Consider the following 25,249-nt stretch of genomic DNA (forward strand, 5'->3'; position numbering starts at 1 on the left):
AGAGACCAAAAAGTAGAAGGATGCTGACTTAGTATTAAAATTCCTAGCAGCACCAAAACCCTAAATGCACAATACTATTCCATATGCTACAGCAAAGTAGTCCAAGTCAAAAGATCTACGTTCATTAATAATAAATAATTTCAAGAGACCGTGAGAACTCAGAACCTTTGACCTAGAACACTTCGCAGACTTCAAAATTCCCAAATGAGGGAAGTTTAGCTCCCAGGTGAGCTAAATGATGGCAGCTCCTCCAGTGCTGCTCTACTCTTTCTGTGTCAATGAAGAGTTGTTCTAGGTTATGATTGCTCTTGTAATTAAAAGGGGTTCTGGTACAGATGAGGGCCTGTGCTGCAAAACAACAGTCATATCTGGAAAGGAAAGGAAAAATACAGAGCTAAAATGGATTGTGGCAAGAAAACGAGATGCTGAAAAAACAAAACAGCTAGTGGCTTAATGAAACTTGACTTTGAGCTGCATAAATAAACACAGCTACAGCTTCTTGTAGAATTTAGGAAAATGCCCTGAGCACATGAAATGTAGCAGTTACCATGGCAATTTACATACAGTCATACATCAGACAAATCCTGTAGCTCTTTTCCAGTTTAAACTCCAACTAAAAACACAGGATCAGGTACAAATGAGCAAGCACCTTGTTCGCACTGGTGAGAAATTATTCACATACTTCTACGGGGGTCAGCTCACGACCTGTGGTGAGTGACCACCCCCCACATGTGCAGGGGTTTACAGTCTGGAAGCAGCTTGTTGCTCTATACCTCCACTCTTCCTGTTAAAAAAAAATAGCATGTGTGTATGGGGAATACTGCATAGCAAAGCGAATACTACACAGGGCTGCTCTTGCTACCCCTGCCACCTGCGTGCACAGCATCCTATTTTGTGGTAATGCACAGCATCTCCAGTAAACCTTCGTACTGCACCATTACCTTCAGGACCCAGCACTGCTCGCTGCACCTGCAACCTGGCATTGGAAAATCAGCTGTTAACGCTTTGTGCCCGCCTGGATGCCCAGCGCACCCTGCCTTGCCCGAGCACTGGGCAAGCGGCCTTGCCCCCTTGGCTGGGGCCCAGATATGACCAGCTGCCAGCATCCCTGCACAAACACTCCTGTACTGGCTCTGGCTGGGATGGAGTTAATTGTCTTCACAGCAGCCTGCAGGGTGCCATGTTTTGGATTTGTGTCTAAAAGAGTGACGGCAACACATCGATGTATGTTATGCTCCTTTCTGATTTCTGAAACTAGGGAAGCAGCGGACAGGCTAAGGGAAACTGGGGAGCAGCTGCGAGGCTGAAATGGCAGAGGGACCTTCCTGTCCTGCCCCTCTCCCCCTGTGTGTCCTTGTCAGCTGACTGTGGGCAACATTGCTGCCTGTTTGAACATGGGCTGAGGACCAAACCAGCCTCTGCCGCTCATGGAGGGGAACCAGGCTCCAGGGTCAAGAACGGTGACAGCCAAGGGAGCAGGCATCCGCCACTGTGACTGGCAGGTGATGCTTCACTGATTTGGGTTGCCTGTAGAGCCTGCCCAGATGTGCAGCTGGCAGTGCTGGAGTCCAGGCATCTCAGCTGTGAACACCCTGAGCAGTCCTGCAATAGCTTCAGAGAGGGTGCGTGCGAAAGACTCTGACCCAGGGACAGCATAAGAAGAAAGAGTCAACACATCTGGACATGCTCTGAAAGGATGAAAAGGCAAAAAAAGGATGTTATTCTCAGGTCTATGCCCAGAGGGAAAGTAAGGGGCAAAATGGTGCGTGGGTCAGGGCTCTCAGCTGCCAGGGCCATTAACAGAGAGAAACAATAGGATGGGTGAGGGATTGCACTGGACAGACCTCCTGGGCGCTGCAGATGGGAACTGTGGCTGCACCCAGGGAGAGGGATCTCAAAATTGCTCCCTCTCATGGGCAACCCTCCTTGTGGTCTGCCTTCCTGACGGATAAACACACTGCGCACTGCTGTCATGCTGGTGCTTGTGGTCTTGGAGCACAAACAAAGGTATGTTTGACTGAAGATGGGAATGACAAGAAATAACGAATGACAAGGAAATGCAGAATCAGAAGTTCCCCTGATGATAACGGTCTCTCTGCCAGGGATCACGCTCTCCTCAGTAATGCTACACAACTGCTGAGGGTTCAATTTCACTCTAAACAAAACACTTTTATAAAATACTTCCTACCTGTGATAATGCAACTTTGCCCTGGATGGCACAGCTTGTGGCAAGAGTGTGCTGTACGGACTTGCTGGAGATGAAGTCTCCTGGCCCATCTCCTTCTTGCCCCAGGGGTTTAAGGAACTTGGGAAAGAAGTTGGCAGCACAGCAAGTCCTCTCAAACCTCCCAATACCAACACTTAGCTCTTCTGCACTGCGATAGTGCAACGTCTCTTGGGGTCCTACCACAACATGTAGGTGAGCACATGCTTAAACATAAATCTCTGAGCTGTCACATTTGATGACTAAAGTGGTTGCTGCTGAGCACACACTCAGCTGCAATCCCAAACCTGGGCTGGAGTGAATACATAGAATTGATCCATTTTAACAGCAGACCTGGAAGGATATCGTGTTTTTACTTTAACACTTGAAAATATTTAATTTTCAGAAATGGATGTCTGAAGGACTTTATGTTGCTTCTGTGCCAATGCACAAGGTGTTTCATCAGGCTTTCTCCACCTGTCTTTCTCTTACTGTCCTAAAAAAGGACCAAATGAAAGACAGGAAAATATTTTTTTATTCCTCTTTTCAGTTCACAAGGAATCTTTCAATATCATTTAGAAAATGAAATTATACTCTTTTGACTCCCAAATCAGGAATTTAAATTCAAATAAATCTTGTCAGAATAATAAATCCATTTAAATGTTTTATTTTTTCCCAAAACATCAAGTGGTTTTAGGATGATTGAAGTGAAAGCTTAGAAACCAAAATGTGTCCTTTTCTCATTGAAAAGGTTTGATTTGGAAAGACTGCATACATTGCTGCTTTGTGACCTAGCTGATGTGCTTTACTCTAAAAGAGCTAAAAAAAAAAAAAATCATCCAGAACAATGAGAAATCAGGTTGTTCCACAAGGCAGGCACCTTGGCTTCTCTTCTGAGACCAACAGAGACAGCTTTTTGGATATACACTCTAGACCTGTCAGAACCAGACAGAAAGCCAGCACTTTTAGGCTCTCAAATAGGTAGACAGGGTTTGCTTTTGAAGGACGTGGAACGTTTTTAACTCCCAGAGACAGCACTAAGTGCTGAGTTGCTCAAGACTTCTCAATTAGCTGCACAGCAGTCACTTGCTCACTCCTAGACTGGACTTCTGTCTTGACTGAAATTTGAACAAGGGAACCAAGGAAGAAAAAAACAAGAAAAGTGCCCCATCCTCCTGCTAGTCCCCTCAGCAGCTAGTTGCTCCATCCCACAAGACATTACATAGATGTAACCATTACACTACATGTACATGACTGAGCTTGTTTTAAATGGTATCACAGAGCAAGGACATCCTTCCTCAGTTCTCAAGAAACCATGATGAGAGAAAATGTTGCCGGAGCCCACAGCAGGCCTGCTGCCTGCTTGGTACAAAAATATCAGAATATTCTAATAAACCAACTCTTAAACCAAACTTATCCTGTTAAACTTGCAGTATGTACTTGTTCTAAGCTGGCACAACAAATCACCACCAGTTCTCTGAAATATGCTGAAATATGCCATCCCTTGTGTTTGGATCTTCTCAGAAAAGAAAGAAATAAGCAGAAATACCACACTTTACAGCTGGAAAATGAAACAAAATACAGGTGTAATTATATATCTGCCTTCTGCTATACTGAAATTCGTTTTATAATGGCTCTGTGAATCTCTTCACAAAGCTCAACTGCAAGAGAAAGGTGAAGGTGACCAGAGAGGTCAGCTGAGATAGGATGTAGCGAAAGCCTCATGAAAGCAGCACTAAAACAGGCCATTCAGAAAAACCCATGCATGCTATGATCATTTCATGTATTACTCTCACTCTTCAATAGGAATAGATAGCATTTTATAAACCTGTTAGTCTCAACACATTTGGCTTCCACCAAACACATAAATCAGAAGTGGCTGCATGAAGGCAGTGCATTGTACAAATGCCATGTAAGAGAAGCAGACCTGCAGGATTTACAATATACAGCAACTGAGGTTCACACATGAAAAAAAGTCTTGATTTTATTTCTGGCTATTGCGCAACAAGTCAGAAGTAATATTAGTTAACTTCTTCTAGATGTACAAATATTTCATCCTCTCTGCAGTCCTCCCAGGGGAAGTATCAACATCTGCTTTAGCAACCATGTAGCCATCTAATTGATAATAAACATTACTGTCTTTTAAATAACAACAGTTTAAAGATATAAACAGTGGAGGGCTACATCCAGCTATTTTTCATTTTGAAGAAGTAATACCGAAAAACCCAGACCAGCCATCCAAGGCAGGGCAGGGGTAGCACTGAGTGCCTTGTAAGCACCATTATTCACATGACAATTCTACTTCCAATGAGTATTTGGGCTGATGACCCTGCTGAGCCAGCCAGACTGGTATTTCAAAAAAACTTCCCCAAGTCGCAACATGAATAGAGACATTGACCAATCCTGTGGATTGACTTATGCAATCAGACACAGTGTCCAAATGAGATGCTGGGAAAAGCCAGGACCTAAACACAGACCCTGCGAACTTCAGTGCGACCAGGGACACTCCGTGGGATAAGGAACTCTGCAGAAAAGAGTGGGACGTCACCTCAAATTTATCACAAAACTTCAGGACTCCTGAGGCCGGTTTGCACCTCTGCTCACAGAAGTGGTAACAGGAAAAATGTACGCAAGCCCCCCTCGACCACAAATGCCAGGGATCAGGCAGACCATGAAGAGTCTGCATGAGGAGGTGGCTTTACCTCTCGCCCACAGCCGCCTGGCACAGCCACGTGAATCACGCCTGTCCGCCATCAAAGATTTACTAAGCAGAATTTGAAATACCAACACGGTTGATAAAACTACTCAGTTTCAATGTTAAATACTACTTTGCAAGGGGCTATTGCCTCTTGAAAGTTAAGAAAGTGCCCACCCCAGACGGTGAGTGATCATATGGGTACAGCATAGAAGCGCAGGGCTCCACAGCAAAAAAACAGAAAAAAACCTCCACCCCAAAACCAGAAAATAGAAGCTCTTTTGAACCTCTCACTGGGGCCGGATGTCCTCTGCAGCAATACTTACTTAGCTGGTAAGATGTGAAGAGTTCATTCACTCTTAACCTATTTTAGCAAAGCAGTTCTGAGGTCCAAGTGTGAAGGTGTTTCTGAACGGCAGGCCAGGCTGCCAGTTTTCACTCGCTAGCAACAAACACCAGCTGGGGATGTATTTACCATCTAGGCCAAAACAATAAAACGTTCACATCACAAATAGAGAGGAAATTGTAACATGCAACAATTGTCATAAAACCCTTTTAACCCCAGGAACATTGGGGGCACCAAATACTCATATGCTCTGTAATAACATGATCTATTTTTAAAACATATTATTAGAGACAAGGACCATTTTGTATTTAATACTTAATTTGCAATTTTTACCATATTCCAATACATAAATATAAAGAGACACGCTGAACAGTTTTTGTCAAAACCTGTTTGCTTTTGAACGTTGTCCTCCAAAATGAATTTTAAAAATAAATCATCTTTTGAAATCTTGGCATGAACAATTCCGTAAAATCTTTTTTTATCTAATTCCAGCTATGTGCTGTGCTACACTGGAAGAGAATAATTATAATGAGGTTTCTGTTCTGTATGTTTGAGCTTACCAGCTCAGCATTAGTTTTCCTCAATATGTGGTGAAGGCTCTATTGCTACACTCGTGGTAGCAGCACACCTCCTCCCAGCATAATATATGTAGCAAGGAGAGGAGACCAGGAAAGACCAATACAGCAGAAGAATTGAGCCATGGGATAGTTTTAAGACAGTTGTTTTTAATCAGTCATCTTAGATGAGACGAAAAATTGCCAAGCAGCCATGAATAACACCTCAAGGAAGTTTTGGGGAACAGACTTGCAATATTATGAAAAAGTGATACATTGACACTTTAAATCTAGATCTTGCAAAGTAGTGGGGTCACAGCAATCTCTTATTATCATTAGTCAGAACCAAAAAAGCCCTGACTGTGTTTATAAACCCTACAGTCATTTACATTTGGCTATGTGGAAGCATTTTATTTCCTTTTCTAACTAGCATGTTTTACTGATGAGAGCTAACCTCAAACTGAAATACCATGAAGCCTATCTCATACCATCAGCACACCCCACTACCCTCTGGCTGAACAGTATTTTCACATGTTAATCATTCTTCTCGATGTGAAGTCCAACAGTTGAAAATCCAGTTCCTTCACAGAAATTTTCTTTCCCTATCGAAGCATTGCACAAGACAGAAGTTTCCTCAAAACACTTCCTCAGGAAATCCTCCTGCAGGAGACGGGGTGAACTGGGGCAGGGGGCACAGGGCGGGAGAGGGACTGGCACAGATAGGTGTGGAAGAGCAGGGGGGTCCCCCAATCCCTGCTGCAGGGATTGGGTTGGATGCGGATGGAGGGTAGCTGGGAGGAAGAGCTGGGCCCTGGGACTGAGGAAACAAGCCCAAGGGCTCTGAAGTGGGATGTGAGGGGTGGCTCCATCCTATGCCTAGGGGAGAGGTCTGATGCCTACAAAGCAGCCTAGCACTTTGCAGTTCAGTGCACTCAGATAGAACTGAAACAGGCTGCGCGGAGTAGTTCCATCACTGGAAGTGTTCAAGGTCAGGTTGGATGGGGCTTTGAGCAACCTGAGCTAGTGAAAAATTATAGAATCATAGAATCGTTTAGGTTGGAAAAGACCCTTAAGATCATCAAGCCGAACCGTAAACCTAACACCGCCAAGACCGCCACTAAACCATGACCTTAAGTTCCACATCTACAAGTTTTTTAAATACTTCCAGGGATGGTGACTCCACCACTTTCCTGGGCAGCCTGTTCAAGTGCTGACGTTCCTGCCCAGGGCAGCAGGATTGGACTAGATGATCTTCAAGGTCCCTTCCCACCCAAACCATTCTGATTCTATGATTAAAACTGGTGTATGTTGGTATGTTGGGGTGTTGTACCACAGATTTTCAGGAGTAAATTCACCAACGTTTTGCACACTCCTGACGTGGGTGATAACACCTTGCAGAGGGCTGGGAAGACTGTTGGGGGCAAGAACTTGCTCCAAATGTCCAGGTCCATGCTGCTGCTGCAGACCTGCAAGGTGCTGGAGGGACAGCCCTGCTGGCTCACACCACTCCAGATCGGCTCTGCCCAGAATTGGGATGACTGCTCTGGTGGCTCCCCATCCCTCATCAAGTCTCATAAGCTACCCCTGCGAGAGAGATGGCGCTGCCAAGGCACTGTCACACAGTTTGCATGCCATAACTGGGGTGGTGCGGTGCAGCATAGGAATCCGGATCCACACCGACTACTGCCTGAGTCACAGGTGATGCAGCACAATTCCCTGAGGGGACTGGTAACATTAAGGATACGCATCCCTGCTTTGTCTTACCAACTGTAAACTTTATTCCCTATTGAGTTAAAGTGACCTTTAATTTCTTTGAAATAAAAATCCATGTAAATACGGTGCATTATTTGCATATACATTGTGATATCTATTTTTATATCCATTCAAAATACGAAAGGATATCAATGTATGGGAGTGGACATATTCATCTGACAATATAAGAATTCACTGCAATTCAACACAGAAATCCATCAGAAAAACTCATAACTCTCATAACTGCTCTCTGTGCTTAATTCACACAGGGAATGGCACATGACCTTAACCTGACATGCAAATGAATATAAATCCTTAAATAATACTCTCTCTACATAGTCATCATTGTAAACGTGCCCTCATCTTTACTACCCCCAAATAAATATCTAGTCTGACAAGACAAAGCCCTGCCAATAACTTCTGAAAGTCAGTTAATGAAAAACAGTCTCATGACAAAGGGCTTCCTTCCTTAATCTCTGCAAGGCGTTTCAAGCCCACAAGGTGCAGCTGTTAGCCCTCTTTTAGAGACAGCTTCATGCCAAGGACTCCTGGCTATTGGATTGTTTGGCTATATGACTATGATTTCGGGTATGTCATTCTTTTCCCATGTACTATGAACTGTGTACACTGAGCCCTATAAAAACACATGACCCGATTCCTAGCGGTTCCTGAAGCACATCCTTTTAGAGGAACTGTATATGGTGTGAGAAAATACCACCTCAAACACAGGAGTTTCATTTTTTTATATGCTGTGCACAAAGAAGCCAGCTCAGGCACCATGCTTATAGAATCATAGAATCACTTTGGTTGGAAAAGATCTTTAAGATCATCAGGTCCAACCGTTATCCTAACACTACCAAGTCCACCACTAAGCCATGTCCCTAAGCACCACATCTATACGTCTTCTGAACACCTCCATGGTGACTCCACCACCTCCCTGGGCAGCCTGTCCAATGTCTAACCACTCTTTCAGTAAAGATATTCTTCCTAATATCCAATCTAAATCTCTCCTGAATTTTGGGTTTGCTCTTTTTAAAAAAATACTAACTGATAACATGAACAGAACACTTAAGTAAAAGCACTGCAAGACCATTCTACCACTGACAGGGACAAACACTTGACAAACCCATTGCAGAGGACAAACCCCAAACAATGTGGGTCATGATGGCAGAAACCCTGGAGCATACAGTTCAACCTTAAATGCTCTCTCATATTAATATGAATTGCATGAGGGGAAAAACACCCTCCAGCTGAAAAAATGAAAGAAACCAAGATTTAACCGTAACTTCTGTATGAGCTGAGCTCAGTGAGAAGACCGAAATGTAGTGAGGGAAGCCCAGGAAAATACATTTCAAATTGCTAACCAAGGTTAAACTGGAAAGAACAAAACCATCTAACTTTAAAGCATGCATGAACAAAAACCAGAGGCATTTGTCATCCCTTTCGCAGTGCTGCAGAACAAGGAAAATGAAACTCCTAAGTCATCTGATTAGCACAACCGCTTATAAGGAACACAGGGGAAAACAACGCAAGCAACCCCAGAGATAATGCCTAAAAATGATAGGTTTGCCTCCATGCTGCAGCCAGAAATAAGGAGGCCAGAAGCAGGGAGAGTCCCTGGGCAGTCCCATGTGGGCATGGCTGGGAGGCAAGGGTGAAGACTACTGGCTTACACAGCTTTCTACTCTTTACATCCACATTCCTCTCAATGTTACATATTCCTTAATTTTATATTAGCAAATATTGCGTGTTTCTCCTTAAAATCATCAATGGAAAAAAAAGGACACTTTCAGAATCATTTTCTATGATAAAAAAATCAAACACCCTACTGTATCAGTTTCTCATCTAATATGAGAAAACACTTGTTTAATTTATGTAGTGTGAAAACTGACAATATGTTTTGCAGTTTTGTTTAAATAGCTACTGTTCTCATGTTAGCTGTAAATGAATCTTAACACTAAAAATAACCCATAATAAAAGTAATGTGAAATCCAGTAATTCAAGATACTGCTGACCAGGAATTATTACTACAACACTATTTCTACTGAAGCAGTGAAAAAAGCATTTTAAGGTAAATTTTTGGGTTTTAATTTAAAGACAATTTGTGAATTTGCACAGAAATGTATGTGGTTTTGATTCTGAAAAAAAAAAGATATTTCCTTTCTTTAAAAATATCACAATGTTTCATTTCAGCTTTTCAAACAAAACAAGTCTTTTCAGGTTTTTGTAATTTACCTTAAATTTGAGCTTTAAAATGGAAACACAAAAGAATGTTTAGCTTGAATTTCTCTTTATTTTGAATTGGAAAGTTGGGGCTTTGTTATTGACTTCAAGATAACCAAATATGGTATTTTACATTATGTCTATTTGACAAAAAAAGTGAAACAGAAGGTAGTTTCAGAACGAAAAATACATACTTTATGTTCTCAGGAAGGTCAAAAGTTCTATTTTAAAAGTACAATCAGATGCAATGTGTTTCTGGGAAAAAATTCTGGTTTCCATCAAAAGAACTTTGAAAACCCTTGAAAACATTTTTTCCAGCATTGATGAAATGGTGACTTAAGCACCCACTTCATGCCTGGTGCAGACGTCTCAGTGATGCACCTCGAGAATGCTCCAGAAGAAACACACAGTTTGTTTCTTGCTGTATCTGTAATTTCACTTCACAAGCTGAAGAGAAACTAGAATGAATATATGCTGTAGCAGTGAAATGCGTGAAAAAAACTGTCTATAAAACAAACTTTGGAGCAGTGCTTGCATACTCAGCCCCTGCTGATGCACGCAACCTCTCTGACCTTTACAAAGTGACCAAGGACACGTCTCTGCACTGTTGAGGTTTTTGCAATAGTTTCTCCATGTATCACTGTAAAAATAATCTCCTTGTGTATTAAGGCTTGCTGACCAAACCTGCTGCCCCCAACTGTAACAGCTCAATTCAGTGGCCATCTGCCTACAACTTTCTGCACCATTTGCAGTGTCAGGGAAAACATTATTTAAAAAGATGGTGGTGTTGAAAGATCTAACTGCAAAATAATGTGATCTAAGACAAGAAATATATAGAACACGACCCTAGCTGGGTAATTTCTGGACATGCCAGTAAACTCTGACAAGCAAAAAGATGGCAGTTGAGGGGTGCACTCTTGGGCTGATGTGATAATGAAAAGCCACCCAGAGGCAATCTCATCTGTAAGAAAATCATTGCAGTAACAGTCAAAAAAATGCAGTTATTCTGGGCTTACAGGAACGTTATAGCAGATAGCAAAAAACAGGAATCAAATGTCAGCTCGACTAAAGAGCGATAAATCTATGTTTATTGTTCAAGCTTTAGCCCTGAAGTCTAACTATTCAGTTTAGGGTGATCAGAAAGGTCAGAGAGATGAGGAATGAAATAATCAACAGAAAGCATGAGGCATGAGGCATGCTTCCCATTGGATCCTCACCTTTGTTACACTTTTCAAACCTTTCTTCCTTCACAAACTAGGGGTAAATTCCTCATTCATCTCAAAGAGCCAGGAGTTTTGCTGCTGACTCTATGGGGACCGAGCTTTCTCCTGGTGCATCCTGCCTCCACTGCAATTCCAGAAACCTGTCCACACACTTCAGTCGCACGTCTCCAGAGCACTGCAGGGAGCAGCTCGCATGCTGCCTCTGCTCTTTGGGCTCCCTACATCCATCCACCCATCCATGCCCGCTCAAGGGTGTCCCTCCTGCGGCATTGTGCACGCTAACTCTTGCCAGTTTTTGCATTAGATGTGCCACCCGTAGTCATCATCAGCACTTAGGGATTTGGCAGACTCCAGAGGACATCGAAAGGCTCATTTCTTTTCATCTGAGTTCAGTTAGCCTTGCTGTTTTGCTGATTCAAAGCGTTTTCTTTTGCATTTAGGAAGGATCCCATAAGATTTGCTGGCAAAGCATCTTGAGAAGTGAAATTGAAATGTATATATTTGTAAATGATGCAGGGGAATCTAAGCACCCACATCCATATGTGCAGAGTCCTTTCTGTTGTGGATGCCAATACCGGTTGCCTATGGTATGCTCAAAAAAACCCCCACAAATATCCCATAAACTAAAATGCCTTAGAACTGAACATTCATTGAATTTCAGGACGATCCATATTCAAATGGATTTCTGACAATATCCAACCTTCTGAGCATCCTCCTCCTCCTGTCCACAAAGCACCAGCCTGGCACACGGGTACCTGCAGTCCTGCTCCTCTCTCTGCTACGTTGCAGGAAACGTACCAGCACATGTATCACCTGATGCAAAGACACTGTCACACTCTCTGTTGACTTCTGTGTTGCAATGGTTACACTGACAGCACCAAGAGAAGCCACACAGCCAGCAATGCGTGTGTTTAGGCCTTCCCAGAACGATAGCTCTAGGCATTGCACTATGGGAAGTTTATTAACAGGTTCCACCTCTTGTAAGTTTTAGCTTGGTATTGAGAGTCTGAACTTACCATCTGAAGTCTATGACCACAGAAGACAAGGGTCTGAGCAAACCTGGAGCAAGATCTTTGCCTCCATTGACCAGGAACAAGGGATTTAGAAACATTGGCTTACCATAGCTAACTGTGGGGATCCGTCCACTTCTGAAATACTCTCTAATGCCCACATGGCTGGCTCCCTCCCACCTCATCCATTCCTATCCTTCCCGATCTTTCAAGAGAAACAAGACTCGAATGTCAGATCAAGAGGTCCTACTCTTCTCCTAGTTCTCCCAGTGTATATGCCAAACCTTTAGAGATGGCAAGTTTCTCAGCATTGTCAATGCATATATTGCCAGTTCAAATACCAACACGACAACAGATTTATCCCTAACAACATTTTCATTCACAGTAATACATTGCATTCCTTACAGAAAGCCATTTACAATATTTACACTGACTTGCTTAGACAACGTTATACAAGAGAAGACTTGCAGATGACAAACCATAGCTCATTGTCACCTACTACAAAGAACTGATTCTAAATTTTCTGCTTTACAAAATACATTTGGATCGTCTCTCTTGCACTGTCTCCTGGTCAGTACTTTAGAAGCCCACAGCCTCCACCTGCGGTGCAGTTTTACAGCTGCACCTTCTGTTTAACTCTTGCAGTTGATAGTGGGTTAATGTTTTTGGAAAGCACCCCTAAGCCATCTGCCTCTCAGCTTCCCTACTACAGCATTCTGCCAATTCACAGAACACCACTGGAAACTGAGAAGAAGTAAATTTGTAATTCCCTTGTCTCCTTCTCATGCCCTCTGAGTCTTGCATAAGATCAGAATAAAAAGAACTTCCATACATTGGATTATGCATGGTCTTAGAGTAAAATAAAGTCATCTCCCCATTGTAAAAGAGTGATAGCTCCACTTATTATGTATTAAAACATAATCCTCTATGTATCTGTTGCCTGGATGGTGAGGTACATCAGACCTCTGAAATCATTGGCCTCAAATTCACAATCTTCCTACAGAGCTGAAACAGAATTTACCTTTCCCATAATCTGGGTACCTGTTTTTGCAAAGTACAGAACCTGGTTAATTATATTGCTGGGATAGGATGCCATTAGTACAGAAAGAGTTCCTTCATGGATGCCTCTGTCAGTGCATATTCCTCTCTCTTACTGGACCTTCAGATTAGGAGCAGGGATGGATCAGGGCACTCAGTGCTTACCTGCAGACCAGGGGGAATTGCCTTTGGAGACTGTCATTGCTTAAGCTAAGAGAAGATATTAGTACATATTCTTGCCTATGGAAATGTTGATGTTTTTCTGCTGTCTCCATAAAGGAGGAAGGGACACAGAGATAAGAAAGGAAGACTCAAAAAGGGCTCAGGAGGAAAGTCTTGGAGATTTGAGTAGCAAGGTAAGAGGCTGAGCCTGCCACAACAGTAAACTCAGCACACTGAACTGAGGGCTCCCTCAGAGGCTACCAGTGCTATTGGCTATGAAATATCAGCTCTCTGGCCCATGTATAAGGACTAGTTTCTAGCCAACATCTTCTAGTCTAGCAGTCACAGGTGCTTTCTCAGAGGATTCAGAAGCGCTTGGTTAAGCCACACAGATACCTGCAGCAGATACACTTAGGGTGTTCACTGCTTCAGAGATGAGTGAAGAAATGAAGCACTGTTTTGCAGACACACAGGAGAGGACACTTCTTCATATGTCTAAGCCAGGTAAAACTGCAGGTGTTGAGCATGTACTTGTGCCAGCAAAGGTAATGCTGCTGTAAGGCCATTATCCATCCACCCACCAACCAGAACTGAGAGCTAAGGGACCAGTCCTGAGTTTCTTGGGCACCAAACTGCCACCTCAGTGTGATTCTGGGGAGATAAAAAAGAGCACAAGATGGGTCTTTTATGTAAGATTTTGTCAATATTGGAAAACTGGGCTGATTCAAGCACTTGATTCTTTCCTTTAGCACAGAGGATAAGCTTGCATCAAAACAGAGCAAAACCAGTATGGTAAGTAACTACTGTTATTTTCCTTCCATTTAAGGAATGAAATAGGCTTACGTTTCTCCCTTACATGCTGTGCCACAGTATCTACCCCTAACACCGTACTGTATTGCGCAGACGAAGACGTACAGACCGTTTTTCTGGCGCGGCACTCACCACCAGAGGGAGGCCCTGGAAACCAGCAGTGGAGGAAATGGAATTAAAATCGATGCTTTCCGTAGGGTACTCTGGAATACTAATCAAGACGAACAGATAAAGCAATCCATGCAAATCAGACTGATGGTGATTGCTTTGCTGGGTTTGGCTTTTTTATCAGAATTGAAGCAGATTTTTTAATGTACCTTCAAGACCTGAATCACGCTGCCTCCTCCTCAGCTGTGCAGCTGAGCACGTACAACTGCAAAGGCTAGGCGCTTCATGAACTAAAATCACCTATTAGCAGATTACTTCCTTCCTGAACTGCCAGACGACCCGAGATTGTTCCATTTTATCTCACTTGTGGTTAGCTCCCTGCTGCGTTGCAGGGGCTATGCAGCTTGTCGAGCCACCAGCCAGCAGCACAGGACCACATCCACACTCATCACCTTTAGGTGACTCGTCCTCGCTCCATGGAGTGGAAAGGAAACCATACAATTATTGTAGACTAGACCCCTAGCATTTACAAGGCTGAAGTTCAGTTAAATGAATCCCATTTTCAGCTGTATTGCTTCATTAGGATTACCTGGAAAAATGACAACAGACGTTGCCATAAGGGTCTGAGATTCTGCTTCCAGAATGCCACATAACCTAGAGCTTTTGGTCCCCAACTTGGTGAAAAATAAGATGCTGGATGACCGCACGGAGTCATCTAAGAAGGCAATCAATAGACTTTGTGTGAGCTCCCTGGGGATTACCAGCCAGCAGCAGAAGCTGCTCTACATGCTTTGCTGGCGGCAGCATATGGCGATTCACTCGGTGGTTGGAATTAAGCAGCAGACTTTCCCCGCAGCCGAGCCTGTCACCGGAGAGGGCTGCAGAGCTGTGCCCACCTCCTCAGCTGCACCATTGACTGTCTCCTCTCAGTTTTCTGGACCTAAATACTCTGTGTTTTGACCAGGAACACGTCCTTAGTGAATGGTGTTCATGCAGTGAACTATGGCACATAATGAAAGCAGAGCGTAAAAAAAAAATTCAAAACCCTATCAATTTTATTTTCATTACATATGAAAAATCCTCTCAGTCCAGCAATTTATTCCTAACTTCTATCTATATACATGTGAATTTCTTCCTGAGTTCACTTCTAGAACAAAATAAAAAAATTTGCATGTATAAATGCCATCTGTTTGCAGAGCTCAGGCAGTTGGAGAAGTGATAATCTGATGTGCATTGCTCACGTGAACACACACATATGGATGCACAACACACACATGTATTCCTGTGAGTTCTCACTAACTGTCCCAGGGAAATCCGTGGAGCATCACTAAAAATACAGCTTATGCGCATTAGTTTCCAGGTCCCTAATTTATCATTACTATTAAACTAGAGGTTTAATTATTATTGTAGTTACTAATTAATTATAGCATAATTAGAAATAATGAATCTATTAATTAGAAAGTTTGGGAGAGGATCATAGCAAAATTGCCATGAACCAGAGAAGGGTTCCTAGCAGCAATCCTTCACAGTCAGTGAAGAAAACAAGAGGAAAAATAGACTGAATTTTGCCTAGAGTTGCCTGGTAAAGACACCTAAAATATGCAACTGGCTGCCCCAGGAGCATCTGTTACTGTTCCTTGACCACACAGACAGCTCAGCCCAGATACAAAACCCTGTACTACAAATGCCTACATTTCTACTCCCGTTAACAGAAGGATCATAGTCACACAATTATTACTTGTTTGGAGTGAGATGCCAGCTAGGGGAGTGTATGAATTATTGTATAGTGACCAGCTATTATAAGGTCTGGCTCTTAGGTGGAAATCTAGAGAGTCTAGTAAATAAAAAATAAAAGAAACAAGTTTCTTGCCAGCTCAGCAACTAATAATCCAAACCTATCTTAATCCTTACACATTTGTGTATCTCATCTCAAGTTAATCACTGATATAAATTAGCTAGAACCCAACAATTAGCATAGGGTACCCATGAATAGTACAAAGTAAGTAACTGGGGGTGGGCAGGGCTAACACTAGAATTAGACATCATTATCAGAAGGCACCATTTCTGCAAGATGATTCAAAATGAATACAACACATATCCCTGTGTTATGTATATTTGAATATTTACTAATGCTGTAGAAAGTTGGAGATGTCACTTTCCATACAATCTCTTGGAAATTTCTATAGTTTACTTTTCCAAAATAAATAGCATTTGGAGGAGCACAGAACCATCATAAAAATCAGTCTAGTTTGGCTGATTCACGTTAGAAGATTCTACCAGTTGTTGCCACTCTTTCCAAATCTGGATCTGTGTAACTACCATGACAGCACACAGACTGGTCATTTTTTTCTTTTAAGAATGAGGGCATCCCTTACAGTATTTAAAACAGTTTATTTATTTTCAATATTCTCTCTCTTCTTCTAGTGAGAAAAATTTCACAGAATGTTCTTTTCAACTTATTCTATGACATTATATATTATGAACCATATCAATATTTGGCTTTAAAAATACTGTGAATAATCCAAAGACTGGGGTGAGATGTCAGAGGTAAACAGAGCACTGTTCTGTGTGGAATAAAAGCACCTCTAACTCATGCAGAGTCTGAAAAAGAAGACAAACTGCCTTAAAAAAGCATTTCTTGTTCCAACACAAATGAAGTCACGTTATTTTAGAGACTACCACAGGACACAAAATATCAAAGCACTAAGAATGACAGAAAATGAACACAAAACTGAAAAGTTTGTTAAAAAATCAGATCTCTTCCAAGGAGCAATTTCTCTTCAACTGAAAGAAATCAGGTGCCCAATCAATAAATAAATGTCCCATGACCTATTACTATTGAGCAAAATAAAATGCACTGAGACTCAACATGCCAAAGTACAGCACTGGGAAGGGTAAAGAGAAAAATACTGTTCTCATCACAAAAAGCTATTTGCTCTTCATATGCTTCAGATTTTTGAAGAGCTGTGGGCTCCAAGCACAAACTACAGGCTTATGCAGGAGGTAAGAAGGCAGACTGGGGTGTAAACCCACCCCTTTGCTCATCGCCTGCGCAGAGCAGAGGGGCAGAGTCAGGGCAGAGCCCACCACTGCCCACCTGAGGAGCTGCACCCAGAGGGTGCTGGCAGCACACTGCTGGCATAGGCTGGTGGCAGACATTCCTTCTCCTGCCACATCCCAGGGGAGAGGAGACAAAGCAGAGGAGAGAGAGTGACACGGAGCTGCTTCTGAGTCACGGCATCTCCTGGGGCAAGGCAGCTTTCGCACTTCTGTGCTTGAGGCTGAGCTCCACTCACAGCTGTGGCTTGACACAGGACATGATGTATATATAGTCTAGACTAACCCCTAAAAAGGAGCCCTTGCCAGATGAAGAGGTATATTCAGCAATCAAACATCCTATGAAATGTCTCCAAATGAATATAAGCCAAAATCTGGCCCACACTGCTTGCACATAAATTCCCGGACTTCTTAAATTTTGATGATTACTTTTTTTTCTAAGCCAATATATTCTTCTGTCACTTATTGTGATCTAGTGGAAAAGCCACATTGCACCTCTTACCACTCAGCTTCAGGAACTTTGCCAGTTTTCACCAGTTTCAGAAAAACAAGGGTTTGAAGGCAATGGTGCTAGGGAATCTCACTAGCAGAACTCTTTGCTCTCAACATGCATGAGTCTCTCTTAAATCTCTCAACAATTTTCTCCCCACAGTTTCCTTCCTGAAGTGGTTTTCATGTAGCGCTGAAGAATTCAGCACAGCAAAAACATCAGCGAGCGGCTCAAGAGCCGTTAGATTTGTTATGCTCTTCAAAGAACAGAGGCACCTTTTGTTGTTTTAGACGTGCGACAGCGGCTCTGGCGCTGCTGCTGCTCTAAGCAGGGATATAATAGAGTCCTGCAGAAAAGTGGCTAAGACGTGTACAAGCAACATGCCATGGGTTATTATTAGCATAGCACTGGGAAAGCACTTCACTGCCCTGGAAAACTGCCCTGGAAAACTTTCTGCCATGGATCTCTATCATTTAGGGGATTGAAAAACTGAATCGAAAAAAATGATGCCTACTTCTACAGAGCAGAATAATTAAATAACCGCCTGATACTTCCTGACAGATGAATAATAGCAATGATATTTACAGTTCTAACACTGAAAGGAGTCTGTAATCCCAGTTTATCTATTCGTAAGTGAAGCAATTCACCTCCTGTGCTCCAGTCAGCCACAGCCAAGCTCATAAGGAAGATTAACCAGTTTTACTCACTGTTTCTGGCTGGGCCAACTACTTCCAGTTCTGGTTTTAAATATGTTTTCCTTAATGTACACTCAACTTATTAAGTGTACCCAGGTTCCTAGAAATGTCATATATCCATCTCAAGAAATCCAGGTTAACCTGAGAAGAGGGCACTTGAGCCATTTTGCAGGGAAGCGGAGCTCGCAAGGGAAGTGCCCATAATTCCAGGTGGAGAAGTGTTGGTTGCTTTGGAAACATGGGCAGTGGGCTTGTATGAGGGCAGTCATCCCCATCAGCACGGTACGAAAGAGCCTTGGGAGCAAGACACAATGAGCGCTACTATGGCCTGAGATGTTTTTCAGCTGGAGTCGCAAGGGCCTCCTGCCCTCAGAGGGTCGGGCAGAGATGGGACCTGCCGAACATGCGGTGGGGCACTGGGCAGAACCCTTCAGTGGTTGCTCAAGAAAATAAATTCACACCTAGTTTGCTGGGTTACAGCTCATCTCTGTCCAGTTCTCAAAGGAAGGAATTTATTTCTATAGTAAGCAATATACTAAAAGATTATTTATAAGTCTGTTAGATTTTTCTGGAACAGTTCCAGTGATAAAGCAATGCAGCACACGAAAGCAAAAAGCTCATCATCTTACTTGAATTTTCCCTCCCTCTTCATTGACTTACAAAGCACAGCAAGTTAGATTAGAAACTGCCGTATCTGCAGAGCATTTCTGAGCAACTAAAGTTTATATTGAAACTGGAATAGGCATGAGGCTGGAAAAACTGTGAAATTTGTTTCTCTAAACCTTTATCTGATGCTTTTGGAAGATGTCACTCAGGAAAGATTTACTCTTCTGGGAAAGCTTTATTTTGAAAAGAAGCAAAAGCATTTTGTATTTTTAACATGCACCCAATTAACCATTGCCTGTGGGTTGCTATTTTGGTTAGTACTAAGTGGCTAACCACATGGATCATATTTACACTAATAAGTTTAAAAGTTTACTATTTACAAGTTCTCTACGCCTATGTTATAAATAGGAACAACTTCTGGGTTGATTTGGTTAAAAGACCTGCATCAGAATGGCATGCTTATAGTCGTGCTATGCCTACACAATATGAGGTTCCACGAGTCTTTAAATGTTATTAGCACACTTAAAAGTACAACATGCACAGAATATACCTCTTAGTGGTTTATAATCTGCACCAAAACACCTGATAGCGTGGGAAATGAGTTCGCAGTTCAGTATGCAAAGCGCCTAGCATGGGGCATGTATCTCTTTACACCAGCATGGTTTTGGAACCAGCTGGCCACAAGTGGGCAGGCATTGTGTTCTGTGGTGGGTCCCCTCCATTATTGATGAGTTATTTTATGTATTATGCAGTACTGTAATGAAGATGCAGTCTTTTGTCTTCCCACACTGTGTCCTCTGTGGTACTGGGAAGTCTTGGGGCAATGTTATCAAATAAAACAGTCACTGCATTGTAGAAGATGAATGCAGCTGACTGACTTTCCCAGCAGTTACACTTTGGTGCCACTGAAAGACTGAGACATGGGACTAGTTGGAAAAATTCTAATGAAAAAATGAACTGAATATAACATTACAAAATTCTATATATAAAAAAAAAAGTGTAGACTTTCATCTGAAATCCAGTGCATCACAATCACCACACACATCCTGCACTGACAGAAAACTTGCAAATAGTTAGGGCATCTAACTAGGAGAGAGCGCGTATGCTATGTGCTGCCAGTTTATCTGCTGTTTGATCAATCAATGCTTCATTCTTTTATTTCTCTCCTTATTTTGGAGGGCTTAAAGTGCTTTCCAAGGAACTTCCTCCCAGCAATATGGAAATGCAGTCACTTCTGGATGAGGATAAGAGCAGAATGAATGAAGGAGTGAAAAAAGATGTCAAACTCCAAAGAACTTCATCAAATTCAACTTATGGGAAAGGGGGCTGGAGAAATACATGTCAAGTAATCCAAAATGGCGGAAAACAAAAGCCAGCAGATCTGGTAATAATAATAAGAGGAGTGAGGGGCAATTCTTCCGACTGCCATAACGTCCTCCCTGCCAAGTTAAAGCTGAGTCTGTGAAGCTCTGTGTCAGAAGGCATGGGCCTGAACTCTGCACCCTCTGTGACCCACACGTCTGTATCGTGTGGTCTGTAAGCCACTTATACTCAGAACAAGAAAATGCCTTTCTTACAAGCAATAAATAAATAAATAAATCACTATTCATTCTCTTCAAACCTCTCCCCTACTATTTCATGCTTTCCTCTAACTTCTCTCTTCTTAGTCAGACAAGGCAGCTGACCTCTTCAACTATGACTAACTCTGCAACATAGCCCTCTGCATAATGCTTTCCAGCACGTGGTGTTTACGTTTAGAAATACAACTTTCTTGCCTTGTAAGTCAACAATAGCTATCTAAGTCCCCAGGGCAAAGGCATCAAAAGAAAAGCAAAAGACCATAACATGTTATATTCACTATGTCACAGGCAGCATTTACATTAGGCTTCATAGATCAGACTCCCGATTGTTCTCCAAGAGGTACCAAGTCTTTAAGCCATGGGACCCCAAGATGCCCTCAGAGCTGGTCACGCCAAGCCACAAAGCTAAGCCACTGCCTCCTTCTGCAGCATGGAAATATGTAGGTGCTGTCAGGGAGCAGCAGGAAAGCAAGAACAGCGTCTGAAGTGAGCAAATAAGGAAGGAAAGAAATGAAGCCATTCCTTTGCCTGTCCCTAGCGATTTGGGGAGCAGGAAAGGAGATAAAATAGCCTGATTCCCTCTCTCATGGAAGTGTAACCACTCACTGGGAGAAGGGCTGAGCTTACAGGCTCCGTTAAGTCCTGTAGAAAGAGTTACCTTCATCATGGACACCACTGGCTTTCCTACAAAATTATGCCAGGGAAGAACCTGCCCATTTTAGCTTACTGATACCCTCACCTTATGTCCTGCTCCAATAACCATACCGTGCTGCCACCAGTCATTGCATTTGTTAAATCTAAGAGGATGTAAGCCCAGAAGAACATGAACCTTACCAAACCGCAAACAGCCTGGGGGCAGGATCCGTGCAAAGTGTTTTTCCCAGAGCAGCCCTGGGCAAGAAGGGGTGATGTCCTTTCCCCAGTGAAACCTGGACACAGGTGACAAGGTAAGCCGGTGACAAGCCTTGCATCAGGTAGCTTATGCCAGTGAAAGGTCTGGCTTCACAAAGTGGACACCCATGAAAGAAAAACAACTTAATGGGAAGTCATTTATCATACTAATGGTCTTACTAAATGACACCATTAAAGAACCATAAGCAAGAGACTGGTAATGAGCAAGTCAGTATCATAATTTGCTCTCTTCATTTTTTATTGTAAAGAACAGATTAAAGAGACATATAAGGAAATCAAAGCTATTAGGCATATAAACAAGCTGGCAGGTAAACAACTGTGATTCAGTGAGGCAACTGTCAAGGCCTAAAGAAGGATGGTACACATTTGTATTACTATTTTCTTCTTAGTCTTATTTTATCTCATTTGAGATTACTCCTAACATGATTATTAGCGTCCTTGCAAAGTACAAGACTGAGCTGAGTATGTGTTCAGCTCCTGCACTGCAACGCTTGCTGTACCCCACCCTGAGGACGCACACTGGGAGAGGCTCCCATCACAGTACTGAGAATTTGGCCACACATAAGAGGGCCAGCCCTCCCTGTGGGTAAGAGTTTGAGTTCATCCACTGCAGAAATACAACTAGAAAGCAAGTTTAGACCATGGCTTTTCTCCCAACTTTCCCAAACTTTGGGACATCATTCTCCTGGGAAGAATCCCTTCCCAGGGATGATCTTGACATGTAACCCACGTTAACACAGGCTGGATGTAGGATTTGATTCAGCTCATTTAACCTTACGCATTTAACGAAGCACTTGGTTTAGTTTTCACTAGTGCCCCATGTAATCAGTACAGAGACATCAGTGCCTGAGATGAATGATCTCGGGTATTATAGTCTCTCTCATGAAGAAGTGGGACAGCACAGTAATTCTCAATGCTAGTTCATAACTATATTCATTTGAAATGATTCATTCATCTGAAAGTCAGCACTGCCTAAAAATTATTTCCAACTTCCCAAAACAGACTGCTATCATTTTTTAAAACTAATTCAGCTTAATGTGCCATTCAAAACCCCACACCATTGCTTTGCAACTAAGACTAGTTATTTCCCTAAACGTTACAGTACGCTGACTCCATGTCTGCTGAAGATACATGATGCAGTCTCAGATTTTCTGCTGTAGTCTACCATGATTAATTTTAGTCTATGCGAGTGGGCGGTAGAACGAAGGGAGAAGCAGTCATGGAAGCCAGAATCTGTATCCAACTATGGGAAGATCAGCAGTACTTAAACACAATAATGGCTCAGCAGGGAATATACGAAACAAGTAAACATTAGAAATAGCACATTCCAAGTAGTGCGCGTAGATTATCCCAAACTGTAGAGCTAGCAGATAGATTGGGTATTCTGTACTATGAATGTGCCAGAGGGAACCTCTGTTTAACTCTCTGGTTTTTGTTGAGGATTTATTAGTGTGTGAGTAGTTCTGTGCATTCAAATGCACTCTTTAAAGCTGTCGTCCATCTGCATAAGCACATGAGCAACTTTAATACATGGATATGTAGATATAATAAATACATTTTTTTCCTAATGATTTTTCCATATGAAAAAGCAAACCCTAACGCAGCACACAGGCAGCAGAATGGATGGAGTATGCAGGCCTGAAAAGATATATGGATATGTGTGTTCACGTGAATTCCTATTTGCATTAATTCATGCCCACAAAAGCTTATGTGCTATATGTGCCTAGAAGAGCAGATCTGAAAAAACATTTTATACCTCATATCCATTATGTACTTTTGCATGCTCACATGCTGAGTTCATTGCAATAACTGGGGAAATTATGACAATATAAAATTCCTCAATATAATCTATTATGAATTTGTAGCTAATATAATATTAAAGAAAAATATTTATAGAAATAAATTTCATAATTATAAATGAATTTTGATTAAAATGAATATTTTGGGAATTTATTTCATAGAACCACATTTTTTTAAAAAAACACAAATACTGAAATTCCAGTTTAAACCAGATTTCACTTTTTGACAAGCTCAGCTGTAAAGAATGGGACAACTGGCAATCTTTGAAACTTTTAACACTTTATGTATGAAAGAAAAGGGGTTGTTGAAGACTGAATGTTTACTAGACCATTTTTTCTTCTAGAAAAGAAAGTAGGAAATTTTTTCCTCTTCATGGAATTTTCCTCTTCCAATTAATGTCTCAATTCATGACAACAACAAACTTTAAATGCCCGCTCTTAGCATTTAGTATGCTAAGTAAATGAATAAAAGAATACCCCCAAAAATGCAAATTATTATTTGCTGTATATTCATAAACTTCTTGGAAATCTAACAGGCTTTTCAAGTACTCAAACATACTTTCTTAAAAATACCTGTTGTCCTTTGCTAGGAGTAGCTAACAATTAAGTTTCTTTCATTTTAGCCTAAAGAGCAATAGATTTTCATCTTGAGACTTGTGTTTCCAGAAGGCACCTCTGTGGAACAACCTCAAAATCCTACAAAAACCCCACTCCCTTTGATGGAAACAAACAGATGGAAAAAAACCCCAAACTTAAGGGCTTTCGGAATAAAGGTGGACTGATCATAGAAATTAAACCAACCCCTACATCAAGACCATAGTCAAAGTATCCAAATTTTGGAGTCTCATCTGATGGTCTAAACAGGTTGAGCACATATGAGCAGCCAAAGAGCTCTGCACTCTTCAGACTTGCATGAGTTTAGGGCTGGTGAGTGTTAGCCAGATTTCTTCCTGAAGTCTCCTGGTGTGGCACAACTACAGCTGAAATAGTTCAAGCTGAAGAAGGCAGAATTTAGTCCTCAGTACTTCCGAATATAGCCCAGAATTTAAGACATTTCTTGATTTTTGATGACTTTGGCATTTGTCAGCTTAATAGGATGAATGGAAATAGCGAAAGAAAAAAATATTAACTTTTATATTACAAATACACCTTTTAGTAAGACTTATTTGTGTATTGAAGGTTATCAGGAGACAACGTCCCTCTAGAGAGCTGTTGTCCATCACCAGTGAACACTGCAGTGAAACCTGGATGGCAGCAAGTGACGTAAACCTTGACTCACTGTGTTTTCAAAAGGAAAATAGGGCTGTGTATTTTGCAGGAAAAAAGACATGACACAAGGATTACTTTCTGTTCCCAGCCCAGGAGCTGCAAAGAGGTCATAGGCGTGTAACTTAGGGCAGTACTTCACCTAGACACTGCAGACCAGAAACCGGTTTCCACTAAGAAACCAGGACTTTATTTTGGGCCCTTGTCAAGCTAGTGCAATGACAATTTCACAGAACAGTAAACATCAGCACAAACTTCAGCTGCAGTTAATATAGTACTCAAGAACAACATCAGTCAACATCCATAGTACAAGCCTTTGCATTTTATCTTATGAAATAACCGAGATGCACACACTCCTCTTTTTGAAAGCTGGCTCAAAAAAGTCAATGGCTGTAGCTGACACCCAACACACTGGAAATACCAGCTCTGAGTTCTACCTTACCAAATGTTGATAATTTTACTCCGGCTTCTGTTTATTTAAAGTTATATTCTGCCATCTCGTATGTAACAAAACGCATACACAGACCCATACAAATCAGCGGGGTTACCTGCCTGCTGAGGCATTCCCAAATAACCACTGATTTCATATTGTGAGTTAAGGCACCATGAAAAATTAGAAGGAAGGAGAATAAAATCTGAAAACATGTACAATTCATACCACAGCAAATGCTGATCTAAAGGCTGCCTAGTAGATACCAACTTTTTCTATTGTAACATGTT

The 25,249-nt window shown here is 41.9% G+C and overlaps 1 protein-coding gene across 1 annotated transcript in view; it reads right to left on the reverse strand.

Annotated features, from left to right (window-relative positions):
- EVL (Enah/Vasp-like) overlaps window positions 1-25,249 on the reverse strand; it is a 92,903-nt gene that overhangs the window by 50,870 nt on the left and 16,784 nt on the right. The gene's annotated exons all lie outside the window — the stretch shown is intronic.

Source organism: Leptosomus discolor, chromosome 3 (assembly GCF_034619465.1).
Source record: "Leptosomus discolor isolate bLepDis1 chromosome 3, bLepDis1.hap2, whole genome shotgun sequence".
NCBI lineage: Eukaryota > Metazoa > Chordata > Aves > Leptosomiformes > Leptosomidae > Leptosomus > Leptosomus discolor.